This window comes from Nicotiana tabacum, chromosome 13, assembly GCF_000715075.1.
Source record: "Nicotiana tabacum cultivar K326 chromosome 13, ASM71507v2, whole genome shotgun sequence".
In the NCBI taxonomy this organism is placed as follows: domain Eukaryota; kingdom Viridiplantae; phylum Streptophyta; class Magnoliopsida; order Solanales; family Solanaceae; genus Nicotiana; species Nicotiana tabacum.
The window spans coordinates 57,251,034-57,264,177 of NC_134092.1; positions in this window are offsets into that span (position 1 = coordinate 57,251,034).

Consider the following 13,144-nt stretch of genomic DNA (forward strand, 5'->3'; position numbering starts at 1 on the left):
GACTTGATGAATTGAGTGAATGGTTATGGGATCTTCATGTTTCTTGCATCGTTATCAGTGTTGTGAAAGTTTGGAATAAGGTTCTAGCTATTATGAGATTATTTACCGATGCTAGATTTGTTTATGTGCAGCTATCGTGGTCAGAGTTGTTGTTATGGGCATATGTGTGATATGTTACATTGTGTGTTTATACCTTGTGGGTGTATGCATGAGCCATTGCAGCTAGTTGAGATTGATACAGTGTTAATGTGGGAATCGAGTCTTTAGGAAATGATTGGATGGTGAAATATTTGGTTTTAAGGTTTATCAGTGTGGATGGAAGGAATAATATTCATTTAGTGATATGATGACTTCGGAACGGTACTTGGCACGTTTGAGGACGAACGTTTGTTTAAGAGGGGAGAATGTAACGACCCGACCGGTCGTTTTGCAAATTAGTGTCTCGTTTGGTGGCTTAAGGTCTCGAGCAGGTTCATATTGTGTATCATTACTTGCGTGTGTGGTCGGGTTCAATTTTTGGATGATTCGAGATCAATTTGGAAAAAAGATTCTTGTTTTAGAAGCTTAAGTGGCAGAATTTGGCTTTTGTGTAGACGACACCAGAATGGTGTTTTGATCATTTCAATAGCTTCGTATGGTTATTTTGAACTTGGGCGTATGTCCGGAATTGAATTTGGAGGTCCGTAGGTTGATGAAATGCATTTTGGCGAAAGTTAAACAATTGAAGGTTTGGAAGGTTAAGAGGTTTGATCGAGAGTTGACTTTGTTTATATCGGGTTCGTATTACAATTCCAGGAGTTGGAATACCTCCGTAATGTCATTTGGGACTTGCGTACAAAATTTGAGGTTATTCCGGGCTGATTTGATATGATTCGGCGCGAGTTGTAGAAGTTGAAAGTTCCTAAGTTCATTAAGTACGATTTGAGGTGCGATTCGTAGTTTTGATGTTATTTGATGTCATTTGAGGCCTCGAGAAGGTCCCCGTTATGTTATAGATCTGGTTGGTATGATTGGACGGGGTCCCGGGGGCCTCGGGTGTGTTACGGATGGGCTACGGGCCATTTCCTTCTATTTTTGGACTGTTAATTTCTGTTATCTAGTGTTCTTCTTTCGTGTTCGCGAAGCTTGAGGGACTTATGTTGTCATGTTCGCGATCTGAGGTACGATCACGTGTAAGGGAAGCTGGAAGGGGCATCAGGCCTTTGTTGTCCATGATCGCATGGGTGCAGCCGCGTTCGCGTAGTGAGCTGGAGGTTGTGTGTTGCACTCGCGACTACTTTTACGCGTTCGCGAAGAACGTTTGGTCAGCTATTTTTATTTTTTCTCCGCGATCACGATGAGTTAATCACAAGGCAGAATATAAAGTACTCTGTTTCGAGGGGTTTTATATTTTATCACGTTTTGGGTTAGAGAACTCGATTTTGGGCGATTTTGGAGGGGATTTTCATGCTTTGGATTGGGGTAAGTATTCTTCACCTTGATTTCATTATATTTCATGATTCTATCTTTGTTTTTATCATTAAATTAGTGATTTGAGATGGAGAAAATTGGGGATTTTCATAAAAACCTTTAGAAATGTAAAATGAGGATTTGATGTCGAAATTGGATAATTTTGGTATGGTTGGACTCGTATCGGAATGAGTGTTCAGATTTTGTTAATTTTGTCAGTTCTGAGGTACGGTCCCGGGGATGACGTTTTGAGTTGACTTTTTAGTTTTCATTAAAGACCGAAGCTTTATTATTCGGAATTGTTTCCTATGATTTTTATTTATGATATTAAGTTATTTTGGCTAGATTTGAGTCATTCGGAGGTTTGTTTCACACGAGAAGGTCATTTCGAGTATTGATTTGACTTCCTTGAGGTAAGTATCTTTCCTAACTTAATGGGGGGAACTACCCCTTTGGATTTGAGTCGTTTGTGCTAATTTGTGTCATGTGAAAGCCGTGTATGAGAGGTGACGAGTACGTACTCGGGCTTAAATGTGGAAATTGACCGGTTTAGACTCTTAGGCTTCTTTCATGTATTTATTTGTGATTGTTACAACATGTTATATCTTTTAGTTGTCTTTTTTACTTTCGCATGCTTTATTCAAAGTTGTTGTTACATGTCACATTCTTTACTTGTCAAGTTTACTCTTATATACTTTATTTGAAGTTGTTACCTCTTTTATCATTATGTGACTTCCTTTATTGCTGAGTTACTCTTAATTGAAATTGTTGTTACAAGATATCCTTTTTGTTGCCGTGTTATTCTCATGCATTTTGACATAGTTGCTAGTTCGTGCCATCTCTTTCATTGTTAGCCTATTTCATACGCTAGAATCCGAAGTTTGCCATTTCATGAAAATAACTTCAATATCGAATTTATCCTTAAGAAATTAATTGAAGTGGAAGTTATTTAAAAACATTAGTCTATTTTAATTGAAGTCATGTTTAAAGGGATGGTTTTTCATAGCTGAGTTACTATCTCGTTAATTTTGTTGTTACTGAGATTCTATACATAATGTGTTTGAGCCTTGGGCTATGTGTTGTGGAAATATTGATATTGTTGGTTCTTTTGGAAAGGTTGTGTCCTATGGGCACTTGTGGTAGAAGTTGATATGTCATGTTGCTGTGATGTAGCACGTGTGAATTGTTGTGTGGATTGGTTGTTGGTATATGGAGTATAAGGGTGGCATTTCACTTTTGTTGTTATGCGGGGTATAAGGGTGGCTATTGTGTTATTGTCTGAGTGGAGCGATAAGGGTGGCTATCATGCAGAGTGATACGGGTGGCTAATGATGTTCTCAGGGTGGAGTGATACGGGTGGCTAACAGAGAGATAAGGGTGGCAATGTTAGGGATGATGTGTGATGGCCTGGAGGCATTTTGTTGGTGATATTCGTGTGATTGTGTGTTTTTCTTTGTGTATGTCATACACCTTACATGACTTGTTGCGTTGCTTCGATGATCTACTCAATGTCTTTGATATTACTTGTTGACTTGGGTTGTAATAGTACACTCGCACAAGCATACACTGTAGCATGCCACATATCCTAGTTAAGGAGTATAAAACTTGACATTTATTGATCATGCCCATGTATTCTTGTATTATCTGCTTTCATGTTGATATTGAGTTTGTGACCATGTTAGGTGGATTGTGGTATTGAGCATGTGACCATGCCAGGCGGATTGTGATTGTGAGCCTGCGATCATGCCGGGCGGATTTAGATATTGGCACGTGAGTTGTTCGTGCGGTTGTGATGTGAAATGTGGGCATAATGTAAGGAACCGGAAAAAAATTGCTAACTAATTTAAGGTTTCGTGGAGCTAAGGCAGGCTAATGTATTATATTTTTGTATTTTTGGGTTGAACAATGTGATGGGGAGTTGAAAGTTTTCACTCTCGCGTCGCCCACCTTGTAGCGCGCTAGACCGTGTTATATCCCTCGCCTAGCCAGGTCTGTAGCGCGCTAGACCGTGCTATAGCCCACGCCTAGCCAGGTCTGTAGTGCGCTAGACCGTGCTATATCCCTTGCCTAGCCTGGTCTATAGCTCGCTACAGAGCGTTCCTAGCCTGGTCTGTAGCCCGATCCGGAATTTCGGAGTATCCATTCTCCTATTTTTATAACCCGACCCAATCTCGTTATATAAGCATTGTGGATCATGATTTTTTGGCAAATCTGATACTTTTGGAGTGAGAGAGAGTGCTTAGAGTTTTGGGGGGGGGGGGATCTTCAATCAATTATTCATCAATTCTTGCTCAAATCATTGAAGATTAATAAGGAAGATGCACTAAGTCTTCACCCTAGAGGTAAGGTTCTACATCCTAACCCTCAATTTCGAATTTTGTCTAGAATTGGGTAATTAGTAAGATAATATTTGGGTATGGGAGTTGTTCATCATGCATGCATGTGTTATCAAAGGGTGTAAGAAGATTGTTGAGCTAAGAATGATAGACAATGGGTTGGGGAAAGATGTAATCCTTCAAAAGGGGGCTTAAAACATTGATGCACACCCAGTGTTTGATAATATGCTCAAATGAGCTAAAACCATGTTCATCTTCCTAATCTTGGTCCAACTTGTTATATTTCTAAATTAGATCGAAGTTGCTAAGAATTCCGGAATATTGTAGAGATTAAGGAAGCTCAATTAAGGTATGTATGGCTAAACCCCCATCTTCTTAGAATCGAATCCCACAGTGTTCATTTAATTGAAGTAAGACCTTGATCATTATTGAATTGGCTATTTCCTAATGTGGTTGTGTCGAAGGATATATGTTCAATATTTACTCTAAATACTTCATCATGTCATCTTGCCATTTGAGGATATGTTCAAAATATGGAATATGTGTAGAAATGTTAAGACTTCATGTCAAGATCGAAATAAAGGTTGCTATCCCAAATTGTATGAAAAGCCTCTATGTGCCTAAGATTCCCAAGTTGTTGTGTTATGTGAATTTAATGTCTTGAATGGGAAGACTTATTGTTGTTGATAATGATTATGATAATGATATTTGAATGTGGAAAAGGGGACTGTAATTATGAAATACGGCCAAGTGCCAAGAATGATTTTGTAATCGTGATCACCAGTGCCAATGAATCGAAAGAATATGAAAGAATTATGATGTGAGATAATTAAAATTGTGGTTATGGTTGATGCCTCAAGTGAGATGGCCTAGTCGATCGGGTCGAGATTGGACTCCATGTAAGAACACGGTGGTATTGTGGATTGTGGCATATGGCACTAAAGATAACCCAACCTAATAAGATGGAAATTTACTTGAGAACTTATGTTATCCTTACTTGATGTTTTAGTATTGTTTTGAAGCTTTTATTGAACTCATGACTGTTTTCCCCCTTGTATTATTGTCCATTATATTGAGATGGTGTTTTAGCTTTACATACTAGTACTATTCGACGGTACTAACATCCCTTTTGCCAGGGGCGTTGCATCTTTAAATGGATGCAGGTGGTTACATAGCAGACAGTGTTGATCGCAGTTAGTGGTACATCATCATCTTCCCAGCAGACTCGGTGAGCTCCATTTTATTCTGGGGTCATGTATTGTAGCTTTTGTTTATATTGGGGTCACTTTTTGAGGTATAGCCGGGGCCTTGTTGCCGGCACCATCTTTGCTCTCTTTTATATCTTTAGAGGCTCCATAGACACTATGTGGGTTATAAATGGGTGTTGGGAATGTTAAACCAGTTATGTTGTGTTTGATCACTTGTTCCATTCGAACTATAAGAAATATGTATTTTTAGACTTAAAGGCGCAATAGCTAATCAAATGATTTAGCATCGTATGTATGAGCTTCTTGTTGTATAATTTATGAAATCATGTCTTTTCTTGATCATGGGTGAATTGGGTAGAAAGACTCTAACAGGCTTGCTCAACCGGGTTTACTCGACTGAGCGTCAGTCGCGCTCCTCGGTTTTGCAGCGTGATAAACTTAGTATCAGAGCCTAAGGTTTTAAAGTGTCCTAGGATGTCTCAGAGCTATGTCTAGTAGAGTCCTTCTTATCGGTATATTGTCGACCACATTTATAAGTTGGAGGCTACATGGACATTTTAGGAATGTTACCCTTCTTCAACACTCCATATCGTGCGATAGAGCTTGACTATGAGATCGTCTTCTAACTCGTGCGTTGAGGTTCAAGGTAAGTTTAAATGCTCTTTTGTTCATTCCAAGTAATGTTGTCATATGACGTGACAAATGAGTAATGGCTTGAATATTAAATAGATGGCACATGTATCATATTTAATGAATGGTATGGCCATATACGATAAGTATATAGTACCATGAGCATACTTTATATGAGAAGAGTGCAATTAGTGATTACCCACCTCTAAAGAGGCATTGACGTGATAAATGGGACCTAAGCTTAAATTGTATATGTGGATAGTATGGGAACCATGTGTATGATTCTAAGATGTAAACAAATTTGTTATATAGGCACATGATATATGAAAGGCATGGCTTGGAGAGTAATGATAAATGTGTAGGTCTCACACGGGAGACAAGAAGTTATGAAAGGAGAGTCAATTGAACCCACAATGAGAAGACCCTAGCACTAGGAATGTTATAAAAATCCCAGGAATGTGCGAAGTTGTGTTACACTCCAAAAAGGATATTGACACGAGGGATTTGAATCCTAGGCCTGTGTGGCTGAATAAGATTAGAGAACTTATGAGGTTAATACCATGGGAACTTAAATCTCCCTAATAGTCAATCATATACAAGAGGACTAGAGATGTGAAACTTGTGTCCCTCAAATTGCTAAATTCAAGACTTGTGTTAAAATGTGAAACATTCACCCCAAGTGGGGAGGGAAGGACCATGGTGAGGCTACTTAAGTGAAATAAAATGAGAGTAGGGCCATGTAGCTATGATGTTTGGATATTTTGTTGAAGACGTGTAGTCTAGAAAAGTGGTAAGGGATAACGTGATTCTCTGAAAGGCAATGCAAAATATAAACCACTAGTACAAAAATAATGTGGAAGGTTAAGGAATGTAAATTCTTTATACGTGGCAATATACATGACAAGGTCAACAATAGTAGAAACTAAAAGTAAGGTTTGCAAAAGGGTTTTATACTTGTTAGAGAGTCAGGGACAATGGAACTCAAGGAAGTACTACAGATCAAATGTGAAAGGCTTGCGAGTTCTTAGAATGAGTTAATCACAGATTTGCTATTTAGCTAAAGTTCCAAGGCTTTAAGAAAGAGTGGGAGAGATAAATGTGATGTTATAATAACACAAGAGTGCATCTGGACTTGATGGAGAGTCTCATAAGAAGCTTACAAGCAAGGAAGTGTTAAGTGATACAAGGATGAACACACTTTCCTACGGATATCCCAACAAGTGTCGAGAAGCGAGCAGGATGAATTCCCTACTAAGGGAAAAGACCACGTAACGTATGGAAGAATGCATAGCTATTCACTAACTAGGAGGAATGAGGCGAGAAGAATTGGAAGAAAATCTATAAATTGAGATGGTCATGGTTATCGCAAAATAGTTCGTATCAGAATGGTGGACTCGCCTAGAGCACAAGTGTTAATAGAAGATATAAAGGATCAACTGTAATGCAGCCGACTTAAGTGACGTCGAATATCAACTAAACGATTTAGTGGGAGTTCATGTCTACATATTTCTTTGGAAAGTGAGACTACTGGTGATGAAGTGTTGGTGTGAGAAACTCAACAAACCAGGCAGAATGATACTACGAGTTCATGGGAGGCAGACAAGTGTGTGGCACAATAAGGCTGCCAACTATGAATTAAGGGCAAAATGGGATGGGAATGAATGCTCCAATCACAAAGGAAATATAGTACCAGCATATTGTCTAGACCAAAGGAAGAAAAAAAAAGGGAAATGTTTGAAACAGATTGAGAGAGGATGAACACTTGTTACGAACCAAACATGTTTAACATGATAACTTTTAGGTTGCAATACCAAAAAACACTATTGGTGACTACAATACTGGGAATAAGGTGAGTTACTCATAGAGGATGGAATCAGGTGGAATAAATCCTACACTTATAAGGAAAATAAGAAGTCTTCGTTGAAGAATTTAAGAAGATCTCAAGTTTCAGAAAAGGCCCTGTTCGGGCCAATGAGTTTGGTTGAATTGAATACATATGAAGGGTGTTGATATGTGCTTTGGGAAGTGTTTAGCAGTAAAGAGGGATCATGAGAATGTTCGCAAGGGAAATAGAGTGGTTCCTTAAAATCCTATAAGACTTATAATGAGGAAAGTGGGTGGCTAAGAAAGGTCTGAGCACGATATTACATCACATTTGAGGCAATGCCATGCATGTTGATGTTATCAGGGTGTGCGTGCAAGCTAGTAGATGTTATTCATTTGAAACAGAAGGTTCTATAAGAAAACTGACCTAGTAATGTCTTTTGTTGAGAAATTTGGAAAAATAAAACAAGTTGCAAGTACTAATATGATTGTAACTGTATCAAGGAAATTTTTGTAGAACTCAATTCCTATGAGGTCATATGAAAGAGAAATATGATATAGATGTTCCACTAATGATGCAATATGGCAAGATGATCATTTATGTGTCACGCCCCGACCTGGAAGCGAGACTGGCACCCGGTGCCTCAACTAACCTAGTGTACCAAATTGAGACTAAGGGACTCTGAACACATAATGTCATACTTTGGCCCTGGGGCCACCTTGCAAGACAATTTTCGAAGCAAAATATAAAATTGAATGGAAACTAGCGCTAACTAAACATCAAGATAAAGCTAGGATGAAAAGGTCGTCATAGCTACTACAGCTGACAAACCACCAAATTATACATACCAGGCCTACAAAACCAACATACTGCACTAACCAACAGGATATGTCTACAAGCCTCTACTGATAGATATACTATGATCGGAACAGGGCCCCGACCTACCCATAACATATATACAGATATACATAAGATGTACACAACACTCTAGACCTGGCAACTCCGAAAGGCGTGGAGCTTACCGATCAGGCTGAACTCGGGAAACACCTACTGAGGAGATCTACTCGTCTGACTATCTGAACCTGCATGCATGAAATGCAGCGTCCCCGGAAAAGGGACGTCAGTATGAAATAATGTACCGAGTATGTAAGGCAATAACATAACTGAAAATCGAAACTGAACTGATAATAAAATAACTGGAAGTAACTGGGAGTCAAAGATGATCTGGAGATATACTTACCTGCTGATACTGACTCAACTCCTTCAATATAGTAAGTAAAATAATTGTATAGCCTTATAAGGCTCGGTATATATAACTGCTCTGCCATAGTAGGCTCGCTCATAGGCGCTCGGCCATACTAGGCTATGTATCTCGACCATACTGGGCTCGCTCATAGGCGCTCGGCCACAGTAGGCTCGGTATATAACTTTCCATCTGATCAGAGGTTGCCCAATAGGGGCCTGCCCATCGATTATAGCTCGATGGTAATGAAAATACTGTAATACTGTATATATAGGCTTGCTGCTCTCTTGACTGGAAGAAGACAATACTAAAATTGAATATAGAGTCTCGATAAGGAATAATATTGTAACTTATGAGACTAGAATAGTGTGAATAAATTCATAAATATGAACTTCTCTTTTTGTCTCATTACTAACACATGTAGCTACGAGATCATGCCAAAATGAAGGAAGGCTTAGCCTTAACATACCTTATCACAATCTTTCTAATCACCAAGTTGAACTCACCTCTTCGCACCTTAATCTACAAGAATGATAATAATACTGTCGTTAAGTTACGAAAGGTACAACTATCGCACAACGAACGACAAACTTATTTTGTATTAAAACGGGCAGCATCTCCCCTATAATCCTTATTCCTACAAATTCAAGATAACACCAACAATACAAGAACAAAACAATAACAACATAAATACATCATTTTCCAGCCCTGTATACGCCATCAAACACTACAAAACAACCCAACACACCCCAATCTCTTCATACTCAAAACGACCACCGTAGTAGTGTCAAACGACCCAAAAATATTATGACGAACGACCAGCCAACCACCCTACATTTATATGGTGTTTCTACACCCCCTTCCTCCTCCAAAACTCCACAAAACAGTAGCAAAACACGCAGCCCAACAGCAACACAAAACAGTCCACAAAACAGTCCGCTACAAGTGAATAACTCGAACTCACGGCTTCCGATCACCGTCCCCTGAGTTCTTACAAGTATAGAACAACTTGCCATGAATTTACAGAAGAAAAATTGGATGAAAGAGATCAGTAAACTCACCTTATTTGTTGGATAACTCAGCTCTTATCTTGGTTCTTCAAACTCTAGGTTTTACCTCCAATTAGAACTTGAAAGGGAGAGAAAATCAATTAGGGTTTGTGGGAAATTTTTGGGAGGATTCTTTGCAGAGCTTATGTCTGGTTATTATGCTCTATTTTAAGTCTAATATATGAATAAAATAGGCCCTTAAAAGGCCTCTTTGGACGACCCGAAATGGCCCATTTTTGGGCTTTCATTTAAGCAAGTAGGTGACACACCTACTTGTCACCTAGCAGCTTGCGCAGTATCGCAAAAATGCACATATCTCTCTACTCCGATGTCGTATTGACAAATGGTTTAATGCATTGGAAAATAGACTCATAGATCTTTAATTTGTTGGGTGGAACACCCCATAACTCTAAGTATATTGGGAGAAAATCGCAGTTATATTTGACCCAAAGTTTCAGTAAAACTTATGAATATAACTTGTGATGACTTTCATCGACTTTTGTTCCACAACTCGCTTGACTTCAAAACATAACACACGGATGTCATACGACTAATATAAATCATAACATAATCTCTTTATCATGTTAATCACCCTAGTCTCACCCCAAAGGTACATGTTATAACATTCCCAACTTGTCGACTTTCGACGAAACATTGTTTTATTCAATTGCTTTAGCTTCTGAACTGTCCAACCCTCTTTGTACTTGTTGTTCATGATCTTCAATATTTGTAACCTCAGAGGTAACATGATTAACTTACTTTATATACTTTTAAATATTAACTCATTTTTGGTCCTACATTAGTTTGCTTACGACGCATTTTTACGTACGAAAATATAGGGTGTAACATTATGCCTCTAGGCAATTCAAGAATCATGAGAAAAACAATCCAACACATGACTTAGAACTTGCGGCTGTGATTTTGACATTAAAGATTTGGCGTTATTATTTGTATGGGGTACAGGTGGACATATTCACGGACCAAAAGATCCTTCAATATATTTGTAAATAGAAGAAATTGAATATAAGGTAGATAAGATGGCTTGAGTTACGTAAGGATTACGATATCGATATTCTATATTATCTGGGGAAGCCAATGTTATGGCGGATGCTCTTAGCCGAAAATCTATGGGTTGTTTGGCTCACTAAGAGTCATGTCAAAGGCCGTTTGCCGAGGAAGTTCATTGATTGGCTAGTTTGGGAGTTCATCTTTCGGAATCTAATGAAGGAGGGGATTCATAAACATAAGACCGTGGCTTTTTCTCTTGGTATGAATGATGGTACACTAAGGTACCAAGGACGGCTATGTGTTCCAAATGTGGATGGTTTCTGGGAAAGAATTATGACTGAAGCTCACACTTCTAGGTATTCCGTGCACCCGGGTTCTACAAAAATGTATCATGATCTTAAGGAATTCTACTAGTGGAATGACATAAAGAGGAATGTAGTGGACTTTGTGGCAACATGTCCAAATTGTCAGCAAGTGAAGGCCGAACACCAAAGGCCTGGTGGGTTGGCACAGAACATAGAAATTCCAATGTGGAAGTGGGAAATGATTAATATGGATTTTGTGGTAGGATTACCTCGTACTCCTCGTAAGTTTGACTCAATGTGGGTGATTGTGGATTGACTCATGAAATCAGCACATTTCTTGCCGGTTAAGACTACCGATACAGCAGAACAATATGCTCAGTTGTATATCAAAGAAATAGGCAAGCTGCATGGCACTCCGATTTCCATCATTTCTAAACGGGGAGCACAATTCATTGCTAATATTTGGAAGAAATTTCAGCAATGTTTGGGTACTCAGGTGAATCTTAGTATAGCCTTTCACCCGCAAACTAACGGGCAAGCAAAGCGGACTATTCAGACGCTTGAGGATATGTTGCGTGCTTGTGTTCTAGACTTCAAAGGTAGTTGGGATGATCATTTGCAACTCATAGAATTTACCTACAACAATAGCTATCACGCTAGCATTCATATGGCACCGTTCGAGGCTTTATATGGTAGGAGATGTAGATCTCCCATTGGGTGGTTTGAAATTAGGGAAGCAGCATTGATAGGGCCAGACCTCATGCATCAAGCTATGGAAAAGTTAAAATCATTAAGGCGCGGTTGAAGACTGCTCAGAGTCGTCAGAAGTCCTATTTGGATGTTCGTCGTAGGAATTTGGAGTTCAAAGAAGATGATTGGGTATTCTTGAAGGTTTCCCCCATGAAGAGTGTAATGCGATTTGATAAAAAAGGGAAATTGAGTCTGAGGTATGTCGGACCGTACAAAATCATTCAGATGATCGGACTCCGTGTAAGAACACGATGGTATTGTGGATTGTGGCATATGGAACTAAATATAACCCAACCTAATAAGATGGAAATTGACTTGAGAACTTATGTGATCCTTACTTGATGTTTTAGTATTGTTTTGAAGCTCATATTGAACTCATGATTGTTTTTCCCATTGTATTATTGTCCATTCTACTGAGATGGTGTTTTAGCTTTACATACTAATACTATTCGACGGTACTAACGTCCCTTTTGCCGGGCGCGCTGCATTTTTAAATGGATGCACGTGGTTACATAGCAGACAGTGTTGATTGCAGTTAGTGGTATATCATCATCTTCCCAGCAGACTCGGTGAGCCCTATTTAATTCCGGGGTCATGTATTGTACCTTTTATTTATATTGGGTCACTTTTTGAGGTATAGCCGGGGCCTTGTTGCCGGCACCATCTTTACTCTCTTTTGTATCTTTAGAGGCTCTGTAGACACTATGTGGGTTGTATATGGGTGTTGGGAATGTTAAACTAGTTATGTTGTGTTTGATCACTTGTTCCATTCGAAATATAGGAAATATGTATTTTGAGACTTAAAAGCACAATGGCTAATCAAATGATTTAGCATCGTAGGTATGAGCTTCCTGCTGTATAATTTATGAAATCATGTCTTTTCTTAATCATGGGTGAATTAGGTAGAAAGAATCTAACATGCTTGCTCGACCGGGTTTACTCGGCTGAGCACCGGTCGCGCTCCTCGGTTTTGGGGCATGACACACAAGGAGCCATGAGCATATGATGGTGGGTTGAGACCCGTGACTTGTGACTATGAGATGAGGTATCTTGGAGTAATTTCATTGTGAAACATGTGCTAGACTGACTTGACTTAATTGGTAGTTATTGTTTTCCTTATTTGGTTTCGATGGTACTTTCACGGTGTTCGTATTACTTTACTTTTTATATCATATGTTGATTCTTGTTGCCATTTACTAATTCTTTCTTTCATTATTAGATTTATATACTTCTATATTTCACAGGTTATTTTGACTAGCAGGTGTCTAGACTTGTACCTCGTCACTACTCTACTGAGGTTAGTCTTGATACTTACTGGGTACCGATCGTGGTGTACTCATA